The sequence below is a fragment of the Marmota flaviventris genome, unplaced genomic scaffold, assembly GCF_047511675.1.
Source record: "Marmota flaviventris isolate mMarFla1 unplaced genomic scaffold, mMarFla1.hap1 Scaffold_318, whole genome shotgun sequence".
In the NCBI taxonomy this organism is placed as follows: domain Eukaryota; kingdom Metazoa; phylum Chordata; class Mammalia; order Rodentia; family Sciuridae; genus Marmota; species Marmota flaviventris.
The window spans coordinates 21593-46930 of NW_027288185.1; the positions used below are offsets into that span (position 1 = coordinate 21593).

The window sequence follows — 25338 nt, forward strand, 5'->3', positions numbered from 1 at the left end:
AGTATGCTCTTCTTAGGACTTTTGGGTATAATCCAAGAAGGAGAATAGCTGGGTCAAATGGTGGTTCCATTCCCAGCTTTCCAAGGAATCTCCATACTGCTTTCCAAATTGGCTGCACCAATTTTCAGTCCCACCAGCAATGTATGAGTGTACCTCCCCCCCCCCCCCCCATCCTCGCCAGCACTTATTGTTGTTTGACTTCATAATGGCTGCCTTTCTGACTGGAGTGAGATGGTATCTTAGGGTGGTTTTGATTTGCATTTCACTGATTGCTAGAGATGGTGAGCATTTTTTCATGTATTTGTTAATTGATTGTATGTCCTCTTCTGAGAAGTTTCTGTCCAAGTCCTTGGCCCATTTGTTGATTGGGTTATCTGCTTTTTTGTTGTTTAACTTTTTGAGTTCTTTGTACACTCTAGAGATTAGGCCTCTATCTGATGTTTGAGGGGTAAAAATTGGTTCCCAGGATGTAGGCTCCCTATTCACCTCGCATATTATTTCTCTTGCTGAGAAAAAACTTTTTCAGTTTGAATTCGTCCCATTTGTTGATTCTTGGTTTTAACTCTTGTGCTATAGGAGTCTTATTAAGGAATTTGGGGCCTGCCCCCACGAGATGAAGATGAGGACCAACTTTATCTTCTATTAGACGCAGAGTCTCTGGTCTGATTCCTCAGTCTGCCGTCTTGAAAGGTACCTAAACACGCTCCCCGAGGGAAGAAGCCCCTCATCCCTGGAGCCACCATCCCACCTGGGGTTTCTGACAGGAAGAAGCCCAGAGCCCCCACCTCTGCCAGCTGTCAGTAGTTTGGACACCTGGGATCTCCAGGTCCAGGGGTAGCTCCATTCCCACCATTGATAGCAGGCCCCCCAGCCTGGGCAGCCCAACCCACTCAGCCCTTGGTGCTGACAGACGTAGAAATCCCACCGTGGGGGCCCATGCCAGCACCCACACACATTCTGTCATGTATGATTAAAAAAAATAAGTAAAAATTTTAAAAAAAGGTGGCAGACTGGAGCTGTCTACTGCTGAGGCCCTGTGAGTACTGTTGGGCTTTGGGCCCTGGTGAGAGAGTAGGAAGTTCCTACTGGAGTCAGATGGAGGCCCCAGACGTGGGGGAAGCGGGACTGTGAAGTCATAATGGTGTTCATGAGGGTGGCCCCCAAGGGAGCCCCTGGCTGCAGAGCCAAGCCTGCCAAGGTGCTGGGAGAGGGCCTGGGAGGAAGGGCCAAGGAACAGTTGGCAGGCTGTGGAAGAGGGGGACACAAAGTTTGGAGGTAGGAGGGTGTCTCTGGGAGGAGAGAGCAGCGCCCACCCACTTTGGGCGGGGAGGCAGTGCTGGGGTGGTAAGGCAAGGTCTGGCTGAGGCCCACTGATGCCAGAGGCTTGGCCCCTCCCCAGGTAGAGGGGCCCACACATGGGCTGGGGTTGGGGGGCATGGTATAGCTGTCCCAGATGGCCTGGGACTCACCCATCAGAAGGCAGTGGATGTGCTGCGGAGCTTTCTGTTTCTCCCAGTTCAGGTCCTCAGTGGTGACTGGACAGGCCAGTTCCAGAAGTGGTGGCAGCCTCAGAGGTCCCCCTATTGATGTGACGGCAAAGGAAACTTTCATTTCTGTGGTCTACCCGTATTCCCCATGGATGAGCATTTCTTCCTTGGCAATGGCTGTCCCGCTCTGCCTACAGCCACCTTCTCACACTGGGCCTTCTTTGCCATCCATTTCCCTGCAAATGCCATGATCTTGTTATTTTTTAGTGCTGAGTAATATTTCATTGTGTATAAATGCCACATTTTTTAATCCATTCATCTATTAAAGGGCATCTAGGTTGGTTCCACATTCTAGCTATTGTGAATTGTGCTGCTGTAAACATTGATGTGGCTGTGTCCCTGTAGTGTGCTCTTCTTAGGACTTTTGGGTATAATCCAAGAAGGAGAATAGCTGGGTCAAATGGTGGTTCCATTCCCAGCTTTCCAAGGAATCTCCATACTGCTTTCCAAATTGGCTGCACCAATTTTCAGTCCCACCAGCAATGTATGAGTGTACCTCCCCCCCCCCCACCCCCATCCTCGCCAGCACTTATTGTTGTTTGACTTCATAATGGCTGCCTTTCTGACTGGAGTGAGATGGTATCTTAGGGTGGTTTTGATTTGCATTTCTCTGATTGCTAGAGATGGTGAGCATTTTTTCATGTATTTGTTAATTGATTGTATGTCCTCTTCTGAGAAGTTTCTGTCCAAGTCCTTGGCCCATTTGTTGATTGGGTTATCTGCTTTTTTGTTGTTTAACTTTTTGAGTTCTTTGTACACTCTAGAGATTAGGCCTCTATCTGATGTTTGAGGGGTAAAAATTGGTTCCCAGGATGTAGGCTCCCTATTCACCTCGCATATTATTTCTCTTGCTGAGAAAAACCTTTTTCAGTTTGAATTCGTCCCATTTGTTGATTCTTGGTTTTAACTCTTGTGCTATAGGAGTCTTATTAAGGAATTTGGGGCCTGCCCCCACGAGATGAAGATGAGGACCAACTTTATCTTCTATTAGACGCAGAGTCTCTGGTCTGATTCCTCAGTCTGCCGTCTTGAAAGGTACCTAAACACGCTCCCCGAGGGAAGAAGCCCCTCATCCCTGGAGCCACCATCCCACCTGGGGTTTCTGACAGGAAGAAGCCCAGAGCCCCCACCTCTGCCAGCTGTCAGTAGTTTGGACACCTGGGATCTCCAGGTCCAGGGGTAGCTCCATTCCCACCATTGATAGCAGGCCCCCCAGCCTGGGCAGCCCAACCCACTCAGCCCTTGGTGCTGACAGACTTAGAAATCCCACCGTGGGGGCCCATGCCAGCACCCACACACATTCTGTCATGTATGATTAAAAAAAATAAGTAAAAATTTTAAAAAAAGGTGGCAGACTGGAGCTGTCTACTGCTGAGGCCCTGTGAGTACTGTTGGGCTTTGGGCCCTGGTGAGAGAGTAGGAAGTTCCTACTGGAGTCAGATGGAGGCCCCAGACGTGGGGGAAGCGGGACTGTGAAGTCATAATGGTGTTCATGAGGGTGGCCCCCAAGGGAGCCCCTGGCTGCAGAGCCAAGCCTGCCAAGGTGCTGGGAGAGGGCCTGGGAGGAAGGGCCAAGGAACAGTTGGCAGGCTGTGGAAGAGGGGGACACAAAGTTTGGAGGTAGGAGGGTGTCTCTGGGAGGAGAGAGCAGCGCCCACCCACTTTGGGCGGGGAGGCAGTGCTGGGGTGGTAAGGCAAGGTCTGGCTGAGGCCCACTGATGCCAGAGGCTTGGCCCCTCCCCAGGTAGAGGGGCCCACACATGGGCTGGGGTTGGGGGGCATGGTATAGCTGTCCCAGATGGCCTGGGACTCACCCATCAGAAGGCAGTGGATGTGCTGCGGAGCTTTCTGTTTCTCCCAGTTCAGGTCCTCAGTGGTGACTGGACAGGCCAGTTCCAGAAGTGGTGGCAGCCTCAGAGGTCCCCCTATTGATGTGACGGCAAAGGAAACTTTCATTTCTGTGGCCTACCCGTATTCCCCATGGATGAGCATTTCTTCCTTGGCAATGGCTGTCCCGCTCTGCCTACAGCCACCTTCTCACACTGGGCCTTCTTTGCCATCCATTTCCCTGCAAATGCCATGATCTTGTTATTTTTTAGTGCTGAGTAATATTTCATTGTGTATAAATGCCACATTTTTTAATCCATTCATCTATTAAAGGGCATCTAGGTTGGTTCCACATTCTAGCTATTGTGAATTGTGCTGCTGTAAACATTGATGTGGCTGTGTCCCTGTAGTGTGCTCTTCTTAGGACTTTTGGGTATAATCCAAGAAGGAGAATAGCTGGGTCAAATGGTGGTTCCATTCCCAGCTTTCCAAGGAATCTCCATACTGCTTTCCAAATTGGCTGCACCAATTTTCAGTCCCACCAGCAATGTATGAGTGTACCTCCCCCCCCCCCCACCCCCATCCTCGCCAGCACTTATTGTTGTTTGACTTCATAATGGCTGCCTTTCTGACTGGAGTGAGATGGTATCTTAGGGTGGTTTTGATTTGCATTTCTCTGATTGCTAGAGATGGTGAGCATTTTTTCATGTATTTGTTAATTGATTGTATGTCCTCTTCTGAGAAGTTTCTGTCCAAGTCCTTGGCCCATTTGTTGATTGGGTTATCTGCTTTTTTGTTGTTTAACTTTTTGAGTTCTTTGTACACTCTAGAGATTAGGCCTCTATCTGATGTTTGAGGGGTAAAAATTGGTTCCCCGGATGTAGGCTCCCTATTCACCTCGCATATTATTTCTCTTGCTGAGAAAAAACTTTTTCAGTTTGAATCCGTCCCATTTGTTGATTCTTGGTTTTAACTCTTGTGCTATAGGAGTCTTATTAAGGAATTTGGGGCCTGCCCCCACGAGATGAAGATGAGGACCAACTTTATCTTCTATTAGACGCAGAGTCTCTGGTCTGATTCCTCAGTCTGCCGTCTTGAAAGGTACCTAAACACGCTCCCCGAGGGAAGAAGCCCCTCATCCCTGGAGCCACCATCCCACCTGGGGTTTCTGACAGGAAGAAGCCCAGAGCCCCCACCTCTGCCAGCTGTCAGTAGTTTGGACACCTGGGATCTCCAGGTCCAGGGGTAGCTCCATTCCCACCATTGATAGCAGGCCCCCCAGCCTGGGCAGCCCAACCCACTCAGCCCTTGGTGCTGACAGACGTAGAAATCCCACCGTGGGGGCCCATGCCAGCACCCACACACATTCTGTCATGTATGATTAAAAAAAATAAGTAAAAATTTTAAAAAAAGGTGGCAGACTGGAGCTGTCTACTGCTGAGGCCCTGTGAGTACTGTTGGGCTTTGGGCCCTGGTGAGAGAGTAGGAAGTTCCTACTGGAGTCAGATGGAGGCCCCAGACGTGGGGGAAGCGGGACTGTGAAGTCATAATGGTGTTCATGAGGGTGGCCCCCAAGGGAGCCCCTGGCTGCAGAGCCAAGCCTGCCAAGGTGCTGGGAGAGGGCCTGGGAGGAAGGGCCAAGGAACAGTTGGCAGGCTGTGGAAGAGGGGGACACAAAGTTTGGAGGTAGGAGGGTGTCTCTGGGAGGAGAGAGCAGCGCCCACCCACTTTGGGCGGGGAGGCAGTGCTGGGGTGGTAAGGCAAGGTCTGGCTGAGGCCCACTGATGCCAGAGGCTTGGCCCCTCCCCAGGTAGAGGGGCCCACACATGGGCTGGGGTTGGGGGGCATGGTATAGCTGTCCCAGATGGCCTGGGACTCACCCATCAGAAGGCAGTGGATGTGCTGCGGAGCTTTCTGTTTCTCCCAGTTCAGGTCCTCAGTGGTGACTGGACAGGCCAGTTCCAGAAGTGGTGGCAGCCTCAGAGGTCCCCCTATTGATGTGACGGCAAAGGAAACTTTCATTTCTGTGGCCTACCCGTATTCCCCATGGATGAGCATTTCTTCCTTGGCAATGGCTGTCCCGCTCTGCCTACAGCCACCTTCTCACACTGGGCCTTCTTTGCCATCCATTTCCCTGCAAATGCCATGATCTTGTTATTTTTTAGTGCTGAGTAATATTTCATTGTGTATAAATGCCACATTTTTTAATCCATTCATCTATTAAAGGGCATCTAGGTTGGTTCCACATTCTAGCTATTGTGAATTGTGCTGCTGTAAACATTGATGTGGCTGTGTCCCTGTAGTATGCTCTTCTTAGGACTTTTGGGTATAATCCAAGAAGGAGAATAGCTGGGTCAAATGGTGGTTCCATTCCCAGCTTTCCAAGGAATCTCCATACTGCTTTGAAAATTGGCTGCACCAATTTGCAGTCCCACCAGCAATGTATGAGTGTACCCCCCCCCACCCCCATCCTCGCCAGCACTTATTGTTGTTTGACTTCATAATGGCTGCCTTTCTGACTGGAGTGAGATGGTATCTTAGGGTGGTTTTGATTTGCATTTCTCTGATTGCTAGAGATGGTGAGCATTTTTTCATGTATTTGTTAATTGATTGTATGTCCTCTTCTGAGAAGTTTCTGTCCAAGTCCTTGGCCCATTTGTTGATTGGGTTATCTGCTTTTTTGTTGTTTAACTTTTTGAGTTCTTTGTACACTCTAGAGATTAGGCCTCTATCTGATGTTTGAGGGGTAAAAATTGGTTCCCAGGATGTAGACTCCCTATTCACCTCGCATATTATTTCTCTTGCTGAGAAAAAACTTTTTCAGTTTGAATTCGTCCCATTTGTTGATTCTTGGTTTAAACTCTTGTGCTATAGGAGTCTTATTAAGGAATTTGGGGCCTGCCCCCACGAGATGAAGATGAGGACCAACTTTATCTTCTATTAGACGCAGAGTCTCTGGTCTGATTCCTCAGTCTGCCGTCTTGAAAGGTACCTAAACACGCTCCCCGAGGGAAGAAGCCCCTCATCCCTGGAGCCACCATCCCACCTGGGGTTTCTGACAGGAAGAAGCCCAGAGCCCCCACCTCTGCCAGCTGTCAGTAGTTTGGACACCTGGGATCTCCAGGTCCAGGGGTAGCTCCATTCCCACCATTGATAGCAGGCCCCCCAGCCTGGGCAGCCCAACCCACTCAGCCCTTGGTGCTGACAGACGTAGAAGATAAAGTTGGTCCTCATCTTCTGGGCCCTGGTGAGAGAGTAGGAAGTTCCTACTGGAGTCAGATGGAGGCCCCAGACGTGGGGGAAGCGGGACTGTGAAGTCATAATGGTGTTCATGAGGGTGGCCCCCAAGGGAGCCCCTGGCTGCAGAGCCAAGCCTGCCAAGGTGCTGGGAGAGGGCCTGGGAGGAAGGGCCAAGGAACAGTTGGCAGGCTGTGGAAGAGGGGGACACAAAGTTTGGAGGTAGGAGGGTGTCTCTGGGAGGAGAGAGCAGCGCCCACCCACTTTGGGCGGGGAGGCAGTGCTGGGTTGGTAAGGCAAGGTCTGGCTGAGGCCCACTGATGCCAGAGCCTTGGCCCCTCCCCAGGTAGAGGGGCCCACACATGGGCTGGGGTTGGGGGGCATGGTATAGCTGTCCCAGATGGCCTGGGACTCACCCATCAGAAGGCAGTGGATGTGCTGCGGAGCTTTCTGTTTCTCCCAGTTCAGGTCCTCAGTGGTGACTGGACAGGCCAGTTCCAGAAGTGGTGGCAGCCTCAGAGGTCCCCCTATTGATGTGCCGGCAAAGGAAACTTTCATTTCTGTGGCCTACCCGTATTCCCCATGGATGAGCATTTCTTCCTTGGCAATGGCTGTCCCGCTCTGCCTACAGCCACCTTCTCACACTGGGCCTTCTTTGCCATCCATTTCCCTGCAAATGCCATGATCTTGTTATTTTTTAGTGCTGAGTAATATTTCATTGTGTATAAATGCCACATTTTTTAATCCATTCATCTATTAAAGGGCATCTAGGTTGGTTCCACATTCTAGCTATTGTGAATTGTGCTGCTGTAAACATTGATGTGGCTGTGTCCCTGTAGTGTGCTCTTCTTAGGACTTTTGGGTATAATCCAAGAAGGAGAATAGCTGGGTCAAATGGTGGTTCCATTCCCAGCTTTCCAAGGAATCTCCATACTGCTTTCCAAATTGGCTGCACCAATTTGCAGTCCCACCAGCAATGTATGAGTGTACCTCCCCCCCCCCCCCACCCCCATCCTCGCCAGCACTTATTGTTGTTTGACTTCATAATGGCTGCCTTTCTGACTGGAGTGAGATGGTATCTTAGGGTGGTTTTGATTTGCATTTCTCTGATTGCTAGAGATGGTGAGCATTTTTTCATGTATTTGTTAATTGATTGTATGTCCTCTTCTGAGAAGTTTCTGTCCAAGTCCTTGGCCCATTTGTTGATTGGGTTATCTGCTTTTTTGTTGTTTAACTTTTTGAGTTCTTTGTACACTCTAGAGATTAGGCCTCTATCTGATGTTTGAGGGGTAAAAATTGGTTCCCAGGATGTAGGCTCCCTATTCACCTCGCATATTATTTCTCTTGCTGAGAAAAAACTTTTTCAGTTTGAATTCGTCCCATTTGTTGATTCTTGGTTTAAACTCTTGTGCTATAGGAGTCTTATTAAGGAATTTGGGGCCTGCCCCCACGAGATGAAGATGAGGACCAACTTTATCTTCTATTAGACGCAGAGTCTCTGGTCTGATTCCTCAGTCTGCCGTCTTGAAAGGTACCTAAACACGCTCCCCGAGGGAAGAAGCCCCTCATCCCTGGAGCCACCATCCCACCTGGGGTTTCTGACAGGAAGAAGCCCAGAGCCCCCACCTCTGCCAGCTGTCAGTAGTTTGGACACCTGGGATCTCCAGGTCCAGGGGTAGCTCCATTCCCACCATTGATAGCAGGCCCCCCAGCCTGGGCAGCCCAACCCACTCAGCCCTTGGTGCTGACAGACTTAGAAATCCCACCGTGGGGGCCCATGCCAGCACCCACACACATTCTGTCATGTATGATTAAAAAAAATAAGTAAAAATTTTAAAAAAAGGTGGCAGACTGGAGCTGTCTACTGCTGAGGCCCTGTGAGTACTGTTGGGCTTTGGGCCCTGGTGAGAGAGTAGGAAGTTCCTACTGGAGTCAGATGGAGGCCCCAGACGTGGGGGAAGCGGGACTGTGAAGTCATAATGGTGTTCATGAGGGTGGCCCCCAAGGGAGCCCCTGGCTGCAGAGCCAAGCCTGCCAAGGTGCTGGGAGAGGGCCTGGGAGGAAGGGCCAAGGAACAGTTGGCAGGCTGTGGAAGAGGGGGACACAAAGTTTGGAGGTAGGAGGGTGTCTCTGGGAGGAGAGAGCAGCGCCCACCCACTTTGGGCGGGCAGGCAGTGCTGGGGTGGTAAGGCAAGGTCTGGCTGAGGCCCACTGATGCCAGAGCCTTGGCCCCTCCCAAGGTAGAGGGGCCCACACATGGGCTGGGGTTGGGGGGCATGGTATAGCTGTCCCAGATGGCCTGGGACTCACCCATCAGAAGGCAGTGGATGTGCTGCGGAGCTTTCTGTTTCTCCCAGTTCAGGTCCTCAGTGGTGACTGGACAGGCCAGTTCCAGAAGTGGTGGCAGCCTCAGAGGTCCCCCTATTGATGTGCCGGCAAAAGGAAACTTTCATTTCTGTGGCCTACCCGTATTCCCCATGGATGAGCATTTCTTCCTTGGCAATGGCTGTCCCGCTCTGCCTACAGCCACCTTCTCACACTGGGCCTTCTTTGCCATCCATTTCCCTGCAAATGCCATGATCTTGTTATTTTTTAGTGCTGAGTAATATTTCATTGTGTATAAATGCCACATTTTTAATCCATTCATCTATTAAAGGGCATCTAGGTTGGTTCCACATTCTAGCTATTGTGAATTGTGCTGCTGTAAACATTGATGTGGCTGTGTCCCTGTAGTGTGCTCTTCTTAGGACTTTTGGGTATAATCCAAGAAGGAGAATACCTGGGTCAAATGGTGGTTCCATTCCCAGCTTTCCAAGGAATCTCCATACTGCTTTCCAAATTGGCTGCACCAATTTGCAGTCCCACCAGCAATGTATGAGTGTACCTCCCCCCCCCCACCCCCATCCTCGCCAGCACTTATTGTTGTTTGACTTCATAATGGCTGCCTTTCTGACTAGAGTGAGATGGTATCTTAGGGTGGTTTTGATTTGCATTTCTCTGATTGCTAGAGATGGTGAGCATTTTTTCATGTATTTGTTAATTGATTGTATGTCCTCTTCTGAGAAGTTTCTGTCCAAGTCCTTGGCCCATTTGTTGATTGGGTTATCTGCTTTTTTGTTGTTTAACTTTTTGAGTTCTTTGTACACTCTAGAGATTAGGCCTCTATCTGATGTTTGAGGGGTAAAAATTGGTTCCCAGGATGTAGGCTCCCTATTCACCTCGCATATTATTTCTCTTGCTGAGAAAAACCTTTTTCAGTTTGAATTCGTCCCATTTGTTGATTCTTGATTTTAACTCTTGTGCTATAGGAGTCTTATTAAGGAATTTGGGGCCTGCCCCCACGAGATGAAGATGAGGACCAACTTTATCTTCTATTAGACGCAGAGTCTCTGGTCTGATTCCTCAGTCTGCCGTCTTGAAAGGTACCTAAACACGCTCCCCGAGGGAAGAAGCCCCTCATCCCTGGAGCCACCATCCCACCTGGGGTTTCTGACAGGAAGAAGCCCAGAGCCCCCACCTCTGCCAGCTGTCAGTAGTTTGGACACCTGGGATCTCCAGGTCCAGGGGTAGCTCCATTCCCACCATTGATAGCAGGCCCCCCAGCCTGGGCAGCCCAACCCACTCAGCCCTTGGTGCTGACAGACGTAGAAATCCCACCGTGGGGGCCCATGCCAGCACCCACACACATTCTGTCATGTATGATTAAAAAAAATAAGTAAAAATTTTAAAAAAAGGTGGCAGACTGGAGCTGTCTACTGCTGAGGCCCTGTGAGTACTGTTGGGCTTTGGGCCCTGGTGAGAGAGTAGGAAGTTCCTACTGGAGTCAGATGGAGGCCCCAGACGTGGGGGAAGCGGGACTGTGAAGTCATAATGGTGTTCATGAGGGTGGCCCCCAAGGGAGCCCCTGGCTGCAGAGCCAAGCCTGCCAAGGTGCTGGGAGAGGGCCTGGGAGGAAGGGCCAAGGAACAGTTGGCAGGCTGTGGAAGAGGGGGACACAAAGTTTGGAGGTAGGAGGGTGTCTCTGGGAGGAGAGAGCAGCGCCCACCCACTTTGGGCGGGGAGGCAGTGCTGGGGTGGTAAGGCAAGGTCTGGCTGAGGCCCACTGATGCCAGAGGCTTGGCCCCTCCCCAGGTAGAGGGGCCCACACATGGGCTGGGGTTGGGGGGCATGGTATAGCTGTCCCAGATGGCCTGGGACTCACCCATCAGAAGGCAGTGGATGTGCTGCGGAGCTTTCTGTTTCTCCCAGTTCAGGTCCTCAGTGGTGACTGGACAGGCCAGTTCCAGAAGTGGTGGCAGCCTCAGAGGTCCCCCTATTGATGTGCCGGCAAAGGAAACTTTCATTTCTGTGGCCTACCCGTATTCCCCATGGATGAGCATTTCTTCCTTGGCAATGGCTGTCCCGCTCTGCCTACAGCCACCTTCTCACACTGGGCCTTCTTTGCCATCCATTTCCCTGCAAATGCCATGATCTTGTTATTTTTTAGTGCTGAGTAATATTTCATTGTGTATAAATGCCACATTTTTTAATCCATTCATCTATTAAAGGGCATCTAGGTTGGTTCCACATTCTAGCTATTGTGAATTGTGCTGCTGTAAACATTGATGTGGCTGTGTCCCTGTAGTGTGCTCTTCTTAGGTCTTTTGGGTATAATCCAAGAAGGAGAATAGCTGGGTCAAATGGTGGTTCCATTCCCAGCTTTCCAAGGAATCTCCATACTGCTTTCCAAATTGGCTGCACCAATTTGCAGTCCCACCAGCAATGTATGAGTGTACCCCCCCCCCCCACCCCCATCCTCGCCAGCACTTATTGTTGTTTGACTTCATAATGGCTGCCTTTCTGACTGGAGTGAGATGGTATCTTAGGGTGGTTTTGATTTGCATTTCTCTGATTGCTAGAGATGGTGAGCATTTTTTCATGTATTTGTTAATTGATTGTATGTCCTCTTCTGAGAAGTTTCTGTCCAAGTCCTTGGCCCATTTGTTGATTGGGTTATCTGCTTTTTTGTTGTTTAACTTTTTGAGTTCTTTGTACACTCTAGAGATTAGGCCTCTATCTGATGTTTGAGGGGTAAAAATTGGTTCCCAGGATGTAGGCTCCCTATTCACCTCGCATATTATTTCTCTTGCTGAGAAAAACCTTTTTCAGTTTGAATTCGTCCCATTTGTTGATTCTTGGTTTTAACTCTTGTGCTATAGGAGTCTTATTAAGGAATTTGGGGCCTGCCCCCACGAGATGAAGATGAGGACCAACTTTATCTTCTATTAGACGCAGAGTCTCTGGTCTGATTCCTCAGTCTGCCGTCTTGAAAGGTACCTAAACACGCTCCCCGAGGGAAGAAGCCCCTCATCCCTGGAGCCACCATCCCACCTGGGGTTTCTGACAGGAAGAAGCCCAGAGCCCCCACCTCTGCCAGCTGTCAGTAGTTTGGACACCTGGGATCTCCAGGTCCAGGGGTAGCTCCATTCCCACCATTGATAGCAGGCCCCCCAGCCTGGGCAGCCCAACCCACTCAGCCCTTGGTGCTGACAGACGTAGAAATCCCACCGTGGGGGCCCATGCCAGCACCCACACACATTCTGTCATGTATGATTAAAAAAAATAAGTAAAAATTTTAAAAAAGGTGGCAGACTGGAGCTGTCTACTGCTGAGGCCCTGTGAGTACTGTTGGGCTTTGGGCCCTGGTGAGAGAGTAGGAAGTTCCTACTGGAGTCAGATGGAGGCCCCAGACGTGGGGGAAGCGGGACTGTGAAGTCATAATGGTGTTCATGAGGGTGGCCCCCAAGGGAGCCCCTGGCTGCAGAGCCAAGCCTGCCAAGGTGCTGGGAGAGGGCCTGGGAGGAAGGGCCAAGGAACAGTTGGCAGGCTGTGGAAGAGGGGGACACAAAGTTTGGAGGTAGGAGGGTGTCTCTGGGAGGAGAGAGCAGCGCCCACCCACTTTGGGCGGGGAGGCAGTGCTGGGGTGGTAAGGCAAGGTCTGGCTGAGGCCCACTGATGCCAGAGGCTTGGCCCCTCCCCAGGTAGAGGGGCCCACACATGGGCTGGGGTTGGGGGGCATGGTATAGCTGTCCCAGATGGCCTGGGACTCACCCATCAGAAGGCAGTGGATGTGCTGCGGAGCTTTCTGTTTCTCCCAGTTCAGGTCCTCAGTGGTGACTGGACAGGCCAGTTCCAGAAGTGGTGGCAGCCTCAGAGGTCCCCCTATTGATGTGCCGGCAAAGGAAACTTTCATTTCTGTGGCCTACCCGTATTCCCCATGGATGAGCATTTCTTCCTTGGCAATGGCTGTCCCGCTCTGCCTACAGCCACCTTCTCACACTGGGCCTTCTTTGCCATCCATTTCCCTGCAAATGCCATGATCTTGTTATTTTTTAGTGCTGAGTAATATTTCATTGTGTATAAATGCCACATTTTTTAATCCATTCATCTATTAAAGGGCATCTAGGTTGGTTCCACATTCTAGCTATTGTGAATTGTGCTGCTGTAAACATTGATGTGGCTGTGTCCCTGTAGTGTGCTCTTCTTAGGACTTTTGGGTATAATCCAAGAAGGAGAATAGCTGGGTCAAATGGTGGTTCCATTCCCAGCTTTCCAAGGAATCTCCATACTGCTTTCCAAATTGGCTGCACCAATTTTCAGTCCCACCAGCAATGTATGAGTGTACCTCCCCCCCCCACCCCCATCCTCGCCAGCACTTATTGTTGTTTGACTTCATAATGGCTGCCTTTCTGACTGGAGTGAGATGGTATCCTAGGGTGGTTTTGATTTGCATTTCTCTGATTGCTAGAGATGGTGAGCATTTTTTCATGTATTTGTTAATTGATTGTATGTCCTCTTCTGAGAAGTTTCTGTCCAAGTCCTTGGCCCATTTGTTGATTGGGTTATCTGCTTTTTTGTTGTTTAACTTTTTGAGTTCTTTGTACACTCTAGAGATTAGGCCTCTATCTGATGTTTGAGGGGTAAAAATTGGTTCCCAGGATGTAGGCTCCCTATTCACCTCGCATATTATTTCTCTTGCTGAGAAAAACCTTTTTCAGTTTGAATTCGTCCCATTTGTTGATTCTTGGTTTTAACTCTTGTGCTATAGGAGTCTTATTAAGGAATTTGGGGCCTGCCCCCACGAGATGAAGATGAGGACCAACTTTATCTTCTATTAGACGCAGAGTCTCTGGTCTGATTCCTCAGTCTGCCGTCTTGAAAGGTACCTAAACACGCTCCCCGAGGGAAGAAGCCCCTCATCCCTGGAGCCACCATCCCACCTGGGGTTTCTGACAGGAAGAAGCCCAGAGCCCCCACCTCTGCCAGCTGTCAGTAGTTTGGACACCTGGGATCTCCAGGTCCAGGGGTAGCTCCATTCCCACCATTGATAGCAGGCCCCCCAGCCTGGGCAGCCCAACCCACTCAGCCCTTGGTGCTGACAGACTTAGAAATCCCACCGTGGGGGCCCATGCCAGCACCCACACACATTCTGTCATGTATGATTAAAAAAAATAAGTAAAAATTTTAAAAAAAGGTGGCAGACTGGAGCTGTCTACTGCTGAGGCCCTGTGAGTACTGTTGGGCTTTGGGCCCTGGTGAGAGAGTAGGAAGTTCCTACTGGAGTCAGATGGAGGCCCCAGACGTGGGGGAAGCGGGACTGTGAAGTCATAATGGTGTTCATGAGGGTGGCCCCCAAGGGAGCCCCTGGCTGCAGAGCCAAGCCTGCCAAGGTGCTGGGAGAGGGCCTGGGAGGAAGGGCCAAGGAACAGTTGGCAGGCTGTGGAAGAGGGGGACACAAAGTTTGGAGGTAGGAGGGTGTCTCTGGGAGGAGAGAGCAGCGCCCACCCACTTTGGGCGGGCAGGCAGTGCTGGGGTGGTAAGGCAAGGTCTGGCTGAGGCCCACTGATGCCAGAGGCTTGGCCCCTCCCCAGGTAGAGGGGCCCACACATGGGCTGGGGTTGGGGGGCATGGTATAGCTGTCCCAGATGGCCTGGGACTCACCCATCAGAAGGCAGTGGATGTGCTGCGGAGCTTTCTGTTTCTCCCAGTTCAGGTCCTCAGTGGTGACTGGACAGGCCAGTTCCAGAAGTGGTGGCAGCCTCAGAGGTCCCCCTATTGATGTGCCGGCAAAGGAAACTTTCATTTCTGTGGCCTACCCGTATTCCCCATGGATGAGCATTTCTTCCTTGGCAATGGCTGTCCCGCTCTGCCTACAGCCACCTTCTCACACTGGGCCTTCTTTGCCATCCATTTCCCTGCAAATGCCATGATCTTGTTATTTTTTAGTGCTGAGTAATATTTCATTGTGTATAAATGCCACATTTTTTAATCCATTCATCTATTAAAGGGCATCTAGGTTGGTTCCACATTCTAGCTATTGTGAATTGTGCTGCTGTAAACATTGATGTGGCTGTGTCCCTGTAGTGTGCTCTTCTTAGGTCTTTTGGGTATAATCCAAGAAGGAGAATAGCTGGGTCAAATGGTGGTTCCATTCCCAGCTTTCCAAGGAATCTCCATACTGCTTTCCAAATTGGCTGCACCAATTTGCAGTCCCACCAGCAATGTATGAGTGTACCCCCCCCCCACCCCCATCCTCGCCAGCACTTATTGTTGTTTGACTTCATAATGGCTGCCTTTCTGACTGGAGTGAGATGGTATCTTAGGGTGGTTTTGATTTGCATTTCTCTGATTGCTAGAGATGGTGAGCATTTTTTCATGTATTTGTTAATTGATTGTATGTCCTCTTCTGAGAAGTTTCTGTCCAAGTCCTTGGCCCATTTGTTGATTGGGTTATCTGCTTTTTTGTTGTTTAACTTTTTGAGTTCTTTGTACACTCTAGAGATTAGGCCTCTATCTGATGTTTGAGGGGTAAAAATTGGTTCCCAGGATGTAGGCTCCCTATTCACCTCGCATATTATTTCTCTTGCTGAGAAAAACCTTTTTCAGTTTGAATTCGTCCCATTTGTTGATTCTTGGTTTTAACTCTTGTGCTATAGGAGTCTTATTAAGGAATTTGGGGCCTGCCCCCACGAGATGAAGATGAGGACCAACTTTATCTTCTATTAGACGCAGAGTCTCTGGTCTGATTCCTCAGTCTGCCGTCTTGAAAGGTACCTAAACACGCTCCCCGAGGGAAGAAGCCCCTCATCCCTGGAGCCACCATCCCACCTGGGGTTTCTGACAGGAAGAAGCCCAGAGCCCCCACCTCTGCCAGCTGTCAGTAGTTTGGACACCTGGGATCTCCAGGTCCAGGGGTAGCTCCATTCCCACCATTGATAGCAGGCCCCCCAGCCTGGGCAGCCCAACCCACTCAGCCCTTGGTGCTGACAGACGTAGAAATCCCACCGTGGGGGCCCATGCCAGCACCCACACACATTCTGCTGGCAGCCAGGCTGCAAGTCCACTGGAGCAACTAGTCCATCAGCCTCTGCAGCTGCTACTCAGAGGCCAGGGACTGTGAACAGTGTTTGTCCCAAGAACAGGCAGCCCCAGTCAGCATGGGACAACCAAGATTCATCCCCCTTTATGTTGCCAGTGTCAGTTGCCTCAATTGCAACTTGGAAGACAGATTTGTCCCCAGTTCTTCCATCTCCCATGGCAGAAATGGGCATCTGCTAAAAAAGTAGAGGGACCCCCCAAACCAGAGAACACCATGGGGCAAGTTTGGGATAGAACAGCTCCAGGGCCTGCCCCTAGGCAGAGCCATGAGGACCAAGGGAGAGAAGGCAAAATACAAACCAGGGTAAGCAACCACTGATGTTTGTGCAATTCATGCCATCCCCCAAAGCCTGACCGTGCAGAACCCCTGAAGCTCTCCTGGGAGGAACCATCACCACCTTCAGAAAGGCCACCTTGACTTGTAAGTTTGTCCCCATGCAATCCAGGAACCTGGGAGCCCAAACTAGCTCCCGGATCTCATATCTGTCTTTGGGGTTCTGTTCATCTCCTCCCCAAGTGAAGGAAAGAGAAGCATGAGACAGCATTTACAGGGTAAATCGGGCTTCGACATATTCAGCGCCACTAACTAGACCATCCCTATAGTGGTCACTTTACAGGGGACAAAAACCAACTCTGTTCTTGGAGCCACGAGGGCCACTCCTTTAAGTGACAAAAGGCGCCCCCTTACAGGAACCCTGAATTCCACCTCGGAGCATCAATACCTCCATGAACCAGGCTGCATATATTTACAGAGGGAATCATATCACCCATTTCCCTGGTGGTAAAGGTGAGGCTCTGGGAAAGGACATGAATTATGAGTTAGTCAAGGTCCTGCCTGGAAGAGCTGGGACTGGAATTCTGGAAATCTGGCTCCAGAGCCTCATGTGCAGAACCCTGCAGGGGAGGCCTGATGCCGGGAGCTTGGAAGGGGCGGACCCATCAAGTTGGGGTGGGGGGCTCAGAGAAGAATGAAGAGATGGGTGTGGCTGGGGAATTCGTCCAGAGGGGGAGACCAATAGGAGAGGGAGGGGATCCAGTGAGGGGACTGCATGAGCAAGGCCAGGCAGCTGGAGTGTGTGGGTCAGGCAGAGGAATGACCTGTGAGCAGCTGGGGGTGCAGGGACGGAGGGGGACAGGATTCAGGTTGGGCCTGAAAATCCCTCCAGCCTTCCTGATTCAGCCACCCTGTCCTCTGTGATTCTCTTGTGAAGGTCAACTGAGGGTCCCTGAAGGACTGCAGCCCATGCACCTCACTGGCTCAGCTTACCCACCCCACCCTGTGGCTCTCCACTCTCCCCCACCAGGTGGCAGAGGCCTCTGGAGGTCTTCCCACCAGGAGTCTAGAACAGGCTTATTTATGTAGAATAAAAAAATTATGTATTTCATCCCATTTTCCTGGTCTTTGACAAAACAATTCTATTTGCATAAGACTAATAATTCAGTGACCTCCTTAAAGGCCATTTTTCTCTTGATTCTGGCCCATACAGAGGCCATGCTCTGTTAGAGTGGGAAAATAATTTTTTCTTGGTCAGATTTATAGCTATAAGCAGAGCACTCTGTGAAAATTCTTTCTAGTGAGTAGTCTGGGCTTAATATTTCCTATACTTACAAATTATGAAGGAAACCTTCCAAACATTGTGGTTCCTCTGTGCACCTCATATCCCTTCTCATTATCTGGACCACAAGCCAATTTCAAATTTCCCCATCCAAGCAAATGGCCTAAGGACAGAGAACTCCCAGATGCTCAAACAACAAGGAAACCAGAGAGCCAGGACAGGGCCTCTGTAGTAGTGAGGAGCCTGACCAGAGAGCCAAGTAAAATGAAAGCCTCCTGCTACCCAACTCTGAGGGCAAAGCTGCCAGGAAGTGAGAGGGAAGGGGACATCATGTCTCTGAGCCTCCACTTTGCCCCAGGATCACAGAGGTCAGGGTGAGACCTGTGCTATGCATCTAAGCAGTCTGCCACCAGGTCCCATGTGGGAGAAGGTGGATGTCATCTTAGCAAAAGAGTTTTCTCTTGGACCCCACAGGAGTGGGTCCTGACCTGGAAGAGGATGGTCTGGTGGCTGGTCCAGCTGAGCTGCCAGGTTGAGAGGCCAGCACAGATGTGCACCTAGATGCAGCCTTGCTCATGGTGGTGCTGGTGCCCCGAGGCCAACTTGGGCATTTCTGCTTGGGTGGGCCCTTTGGGGATGGCACTGAAAGGAGGGGCCTAGGTGGCTCCAAGATCATGGTTGCTGTTTGTCCTGTGTAACTTGGTCACCATGGAAATACTCTGGTGGTGGGGGCCACAGAGAGTCAGGCCCAAGCTTGCCTCATAGGTCTGTCTGGTGCTCGAGGGTCCCTCCTCTTAGAAAGGAGATGCTCATTACCCACAGGCTGCTCCCAGGTTCTCTGCTCTCAGGTTCCACTGAGGACACTGCCAAGGGCATAGTCATGCAAGTTGGTCTTTCTGGGGTGGTGCTGGCCCCTCGATTTCTGCTTGGGTGGCCTTTGTGTCAAGCATTAAATGGAGGGGAACTGGTGACTCCCTGCTCATGTTTGCTGCTTGTCTTTTGTCCCTTGGTCACTGGAGGTATTCTGGTTAGAGGTGCTGCAGGTTTTCATGCTCCAGGCTTGCTGTCTGGGCTTGGAGTTTCTCTTCTTTTGGAGCAGATGCTCAGTGCTCCAAAGGCCAGTATCACATCTGGAGGGAGGTCTGTAGTCGTAGAAGCCAGTGATTCCACAGCATGGACTTTCAAGTGCAGGTGGCCTTTCTGGAAATGGTGTTGGTCCCCTGCATTGATCGTAGGGGTTTCTGCTTCGGATGACTTTGGAGATGGCAGTAAAATTAGAAGCACCCATAGCTAGGGTGTCTTAGCAGGTCCTAAGCTGGACCCATGGTGCCCAAGTCCTGGAAAGTCCCACAAAGGAGAATAAGCCAGGGCAGTCCCTGCCAGAACCTGGACTCTCCAGCCTTTGAACCCAAAGGTGCAGGATGCCAGCCTTGCCTGCCTTGAGTGTAGTAGTTGTCAAGTGCTTCACAGTCATTGCACAGGAGCATTGCTGGCACAGTCAGGCATTTCATTGAGATGAATCCAAACCAGGGGAACAGGTTTTTGAGCAGTATTGGATGTGGGAATATATAATGTGATTGGCTTTCTAGAAGGTAACCTCATCGCCATGGTTCCTGATGGGCACTGCTGAAAATACAGAACCATCCGGAGGACTGAAAATTTGATGAGTCATTCATTTATTTATTTTTATACCACATATTGAACCTGGGGTTCTTAACCACTAAGACACATCCTCAGACTTTTTTTTTAAAATATGTTTATTTAGAGACAGATTCTAGCTAAGTTGCTTCAGACCTCTCTAGTTTGCTGAGGCTAGTTTTGAACTCCATATTTTCCTGTCCCATCTTCCCCAATGCTTGGACTACGGGTGTGTGCCTCCAAGCCCTGCTGGGCCTTTCATTTTGGCCAGATCTGAGCCTCTTAGTACTTTTGTTAGGAAATGGCCAGGAGGAGGGAGAGTGGATCTTAAATGGATGGTTTGTTATTGTAAAGGGCTGGGGATTATAGTTTGAATTAATCTAACAGTCTTCTTAATATTGTCCTGAGCATTGAATTTACCCATATTGACCCTACCTCTCCCCCTGCCCAATGCCACTGTGGATCACTGAGGGTTCTCTATGGTCTGAGTTTAGCCACAACCCTTTTCTTGGTTACTTCTCATAATGACACACTCATGAACTGCATATCTTGACTGGTAACTAAAGCTTTCGTTGGTGCTTTCAAATATGAAACTATAAATTTGTTATCAAGTGACTTGTCTAGAAATCATTTTCTTCCAAATTGTTCCAAAGAGGTCAGACTGGAAGAGGACCTAGTCACTGGCCAGGCTGACCTTCTTCAGGTGTTCCAGCCCCTCAGTGATTTCCATCAGTTCCCCCTCTTTGTAAAATCATGCAATAGACTTGTGTTTGGGGAAGCAGCAGGCTTAGGATTGAAGCAGGAGTTCAACTGAGGTTTTCAGCAGGAGGCTATGATAGGAGTCCTCAGTGCTTCCCCAGTGAGCTTGCCTTTTAATAGCAGGTAACCCTGGGAATGGGACAGCTATCAACAACTAATAGATATCAGTACTCACATGAAACAGCTGATGTGCTGTGTTCACCAGCCTATTCTTTTTTTTTTTTTTTGATATTGTTTTTTAGTTGTCAATGGACCTTTATTTTATTTATTTATATGTGGTGCTGAAAATTGAGCCCAGTGCCTCACACATGCTAGGCAAGCACTCTACCACTGACCCAAACCCCAGCCCCATCAGCCTATTCTTTAAGAAGAAAGGATGTTCATAACCTGTTAGTGTCAGGAAAGCCAAAGGAGCACATGTACTAGTCTCTGGGGAGTAGTAGCCTTCTAGGGCAGGCTCCCTGACTGTGTGTTAATTAAGTGTCCTGGTCCATGTGGGCAAGATGAAAGTCAACCTCAGTGTGAACTGGGAAGCACAGAGCTGATGACCAAAGAGAGCTGTTCTTTGACACTGCATTTCCTTCATCTATCCTGTTTAGCATGAGGAAGATTTTTTTATCCTTGTGGAAATTGAGTTAATAGGTGGTAAATAAATATCTTAGTTGCTTGTGATGTGGCTGAGGAGCACTTTCAAGTGTTTAAAAAACTGGTTTCTGTATATCATTGTATAGCTAATTGCAATTCTTGTGAAACTTTCTCATAGGCTGTTTCTGGTTTTATTGGGATTTTTTTCAGCTGCATTGTGAATTGGATGAAGGACATTTTCCCTTCTTATAAATGGTTTTGTGGAATTTTGAGATTTGGGTTTTTATTCACATTTGAAGGGAATAAATCAACCAGCCTTAAGAACATGACATCTTTCTGATGGATAGAAGCAATTCAAGGAAGAATAAGGATGATGTCTTTTAGAAATGCTATAGGAATATTTGTTTGGGGGTCAATAAATAACATGCTTAGAGTTTAATAAATATTTTGTTATGTCATCGTAGTTTCTACATTTTTGTATTCTAGTAGAATTTTATCTAGTTTTAATATTTGTTTTTAAGCAGACATCTTTATCTTGAGAGATATCATTTAGTGTTACTTTTCAAAATTTGCAGCTGTGTAAATCCAGATGCTTGGTGAAGCTGCTCTAGTGTGAGGAAAGCCTCTCCTGTTAGGCCAGGAGCCTGTAAGGCACCATCAGCACATATGAAACCTGCTATGTATTATAAGCAACAGGAAATAGCACAGAAGCTGCAAGTGCATTTAGGTCATTTGGAAGTTGAATTCTTGTCATATCTTTACTTTGCTTAACATATCTTCTCCCCTTTAGTTCTTTCTTATAGTAATTTGAAGCTGATGAATTTACTGGTATTTTCAGGAGAGCATATACAATTAAAATATTTTTCAATTCAGTATCAGTTCAAAGAACTTAGCATCACCTGCCTCTCACCTTTGGTGGGAAGGTAATGAGCAGCCACTTAGCTCTGTGTGCACAAGGATGATGGTCCTGAGTCTCCTGGGATGGCTAACTAAATCTGGAAGTTCCTTAGGAGATGGAAAGACATCAGCTCCTCATGTTCCATTCAACAGTGAGCACAGGGCGCTCAGTGAACATGCATTCGGTTTGTGAGTGTCCCCTGCAGGGACTGGTCTCCTATTCCCTTTCCAGACCTCAAAGCTGAATTGTCTGTCTTTCTCTCTGCTCCAGTAGCCTCAGCTATTGAGTACTATTGCCTCTGAGATGCTTCTTGGTTCATACTACTGGGATCTTGCCTCCAAAGTTTAGTTGGAAGAATAGGAGGAAACTGTTGCTTTAAACTGCACACAAAACAAAAGGAAGTGGCTTTGCCTTTCCCTAAAGACATGGAGATAGAGAAGTCCGTTTCCGTGGTCGTGGCCATGCTATGGAACAAATTTTTGGCCATTCCACACCATCCTTGCTTCTTATATGTTTTGTGCATCAGTGAATTTTTTAGCCCTAGCATTTTCACCTATGGGAGGCATGTAGAAACGGAGGCACAGAAATGCCAGCACCTTGCCGTTTCATGGGGTCCTCAGGTCTCTGCCTGCTGCCCCACCAACTTTCCCCACAAACCTCTGGAATTTCAGCAGTGCCCTCTGCTGTGAGCCTGTGGAGCCAGACTAAGTTAGACTTCCCGTGACTCAAACTTGGAAGTGATACCCCATGAGGCTTGTTGATTTCTGTTTCTTAGAAACCAGATGCTGATGTGGATCCACTGAGAGAGGAGGGAGCTACAGGCTTTGGGCACAGGATGCTGTGGTGTTTGAAATCCCCTGTAGTGTACCCCATCATACGATCGGAAGAGACATTGGGGCAATTTGATTTCGCACAGGAATTAGAATTCTATGGCAAAGGGGAGGCTATCTCTGAAAATAACCCTCCAGTGGTGCAGAGTGGGGACCATGGCCAAGAGAGGAGCTGACTTTCCCTCTGTCACTGTGGGACTCAGGTCATGGTAAAGTTGGATGTCATCCTTTGTCCCTTAACTTGCTATGTCATGTTATCTGTATATTTGTGCATTAGAGACGCATGACTCCTGGATTAGGGTTTCTCAGGGAGTCCATGTATGTGTGGGCACATGTCCCTGATGACAACCTCTAAAGCAGATGCTAGAATGACCCCTGGGAACATGTTGAGAAGCTATGGAGGCCCTGCAAGGCACAATGACTTCCTCAGGGCCACACACATACCCACAAGAAGGGGAAGGGTCTCAACCAAGCTCTGTCTCCCCAAACCAAGGGAGCTGGCTACACCCGGGCCTGTCTGAGGGCCTGATCCAGGGTGTGTTGGTGTAACTGGGTCCACCTGTGCCTATGTCATGGGAAGACTGCAGCCCAGTGGGCCATTGGAACCATCTTGTGTAAGAAAGGGACTCAGCAAAGGACTTCCTGAGACAGTGACCTCACTTCCTTGGCCATGGAACTCACAGAACTTGGAACCCTGGTAGCTAGGCACTCACAGTCCACAAACAGTCCCAGTCTGCTCACTGGTGTTGAGACAGCAAGCCCAGAGCCATGAGTTCTTGTTGTCTACAGATCTGTGGGTGCTTAAGCCTCAGGGCTTTTCCTGAGTGTGGAGGTGCTGGGTCAGCTCTGTGTCCCAACGACTCTGGCAATTTTTCCCAAGGAGACCAGAAGTGAGACAGGACAGGGCACCACAGGTGTCCATAGTTTAACCCACATTCAGATTCCCCTTTCAAAAGTGCCAGATCTCACCAGGTTTGTGTGTATGTGTGTGTGTGTGTGTGTGTGTGTGTGTGTGTGTGTGTGTGATGTCTCCTGAGAATATGGAGGGAAAATATTTTGATTTCCCCTGACGTATGGCAGTGATTCCTTTTGCAAATGGCTACCGTTTTCCTGTTGAAATGTCCCTCTTTGATTGCCCATCCTAGGGAGAAGATGACCAAGGCTCATCAGTGGATGTGTCCTGTCTTGTGGAAACCCTCACAGTACTTCTCTGGGAGCTCGAGGATGGCCTGGTGCCTACCCTGCAGCAGGGTAACACCCCCTATGTCCATGGGGTTTTGTATTTGTACCAAGATTTGGCCAGTACCCAGAAGGCTCTGGAGCTGCTGGGTAAAAGGTGTGTATCACCTCCAAGCCCTGGCCCATGGCCATCTCCTGGCCTGGTGTTGGGAATGCCGGGCATCACTCTGAACCTCCGTCAGCTCTGAGGAAAGTAGGGTTTTTCAGAGGAGAACTCTGCCTGGGTGTTTAGAAATCCAAGTAGGATGAGCCCTAGGAGTGTTTGCCTCAGAGTGGTCCTGGGACACAGGCTGGCGATGGCTCTGGTCTTTCCCTGGGGGCCTGTCCCCTCCCTGAGAGGAAGTTCTCTGCCTCAGACCTCACTCCTCTGAGGCCTCAGGAAAAGCAGTTTCCACATTTGGGAAGGAGTCTGTGGGTTGCATCTGGGAGGGTTCCAACCTGCCTGTAGACAGAACAGGGACCCCTGGGGTCAACTGAGAGGGTCCTGGCCCTGAGGTAGCCAGGCAGCAGGTGGTTGGGTTCATTCATAGCTCAAATATATATGAAGCACCTACCTTTGGCAGGCACTTGGCCTATCATTTAGGAATCCGTGCAGACAAACTCTCCCAGCCCTCCTGAGCTCCCGTTATTGTCAGTAAGTTAGTCCAGTCCACCAGGCATCTCGACAGATGAGGGACACAGGATATTAGAGGTCACAGCCTCCTGGTATTCTCTAGGTATGGACGCCTCCAGCCATATGTTGAGGAGGAGTACCTTCAAGACAAGAAGTGAGTGGTCTTTGGGCCAAGAGGGAGGGCTGCTGTCTCGAGAGTGGTCACTTGGGGGGCTGTTGTAGAGGATGGCTGGGCAGACCTCAGGGTCTACTCTGTTGTTTCCCAGCAGAGGACAGAGGTCTGGGGCTTACTCTGTAGAAGGAACAAAGCAAGCTGTGGTGGGATTCTGGGTACCCAAGGAAGAGAGGCGTGGCTGGAGCCCAGAGCCAGGCCCTGTGAGGATCCCTCTCCAGCACAGCCAATCCCAGCCTGGATTGCCCATGCTTTTTTGTATAGAGACTGGACAGAAAGTGAGGGGAGAATCCTACCCACACATGTGCCTCACAGTTTTGCCCCCTTTGCTCTGCTGCATGTGACCTGCTTGGACACTCTCTGGGAAGCTCCCCATGCAGGGGGCCTTGGGAGGTTCCAGCTGAAGGAGAGGCCCTTTACATCATTATCTTCCAGTTGGTACAGGTGGTGACCCAAGCTGCCATCCCATTCTTTCAAAGTCAGCCATCTTCCCTGGCAGCTACATAAAATTCACACACACACAAATGCCAGAGGCAGGGGGTCAAGAAACGATTAGACCAGAAGCCTCCACTTCTCCTAGAATGTTTTCTCGCTGCCCTAGTTCGAAAGTCCTTGAGGGCACCTCCCACGTGTGAGCACCTGCGCATTGTGCCAGATGCCCCACCACAGCTATCCGCCTCCTCCCACTAAAACTGTCTATTTTATTTTTTGTGATGGTGGTTTTTTTTTTAAATGTCTGGGATGGCATTGTAAGTATTTTAGTAGCAAACATTTATGTTGACACAATCGTGCTCAATCCATTCACCAGGCTGTGCCACCCCCAGCACTGAGTAGCTGAAGATGGAGCCCCCTTAGAGCACAGGGGTCCTGTGGGGCCCCTGTGCATGGAGCCGAGATGACTGCCTAAAGGGTGGTGAGGATTTCAGGGCATTTTATCCCCTACTGTGTTCTGTGACGTTAACTAGGTTAGATGTCATGTGACACTACAAACCCTCTTCATATAAGACAGCAAACTTAATA

The 25338-nt window shown here is 49.7% G+C and overlaps 1 long non-coding RNA gene across 4 annotated transcripts in view; it reads left to right on the top strand.

Moving 5' to 3' along the window:
- Positions 1-25338, top strand: part of LOC139704133 (uncharacterized) — a 48964-nt gene that overhangs the window by 16366 nt on the left and 7260 nt on the right. Inside the window, exons 10-20 of one of the 4 annotated variants that reach the window (XR_011706180.1) lie at positions 577-690; positions 2469-2582; positions 4362-4475; positions 6249-6362; positions 8029-8142; positions 9920-10033; positions 11810-11923; positions 13699-13812; positions 15587-15700; positions 23440-23630; positions 24250-24300. This is a non-coding gene — a long non-coding RNA (uncharacterized lncRNA). Of the gene's footprint in view, positions 1-576; positions 691-2468; positions 2583-4361; positions 4476-6248; positions 6363-8028; positions 8143-9919; positions 10034-11809; positions 11924-13698; positions 13813-15586; positions 15701-16311; positions 16450-16631; positions 16816-23439; positions 23631-24249; positions 24301-25338 lie in introns of those variants that run through there. The other 3 variants (XR_011706178.1, XR_011706179.1, XR_011706177.1) reach the window with 3 other exon arrangements.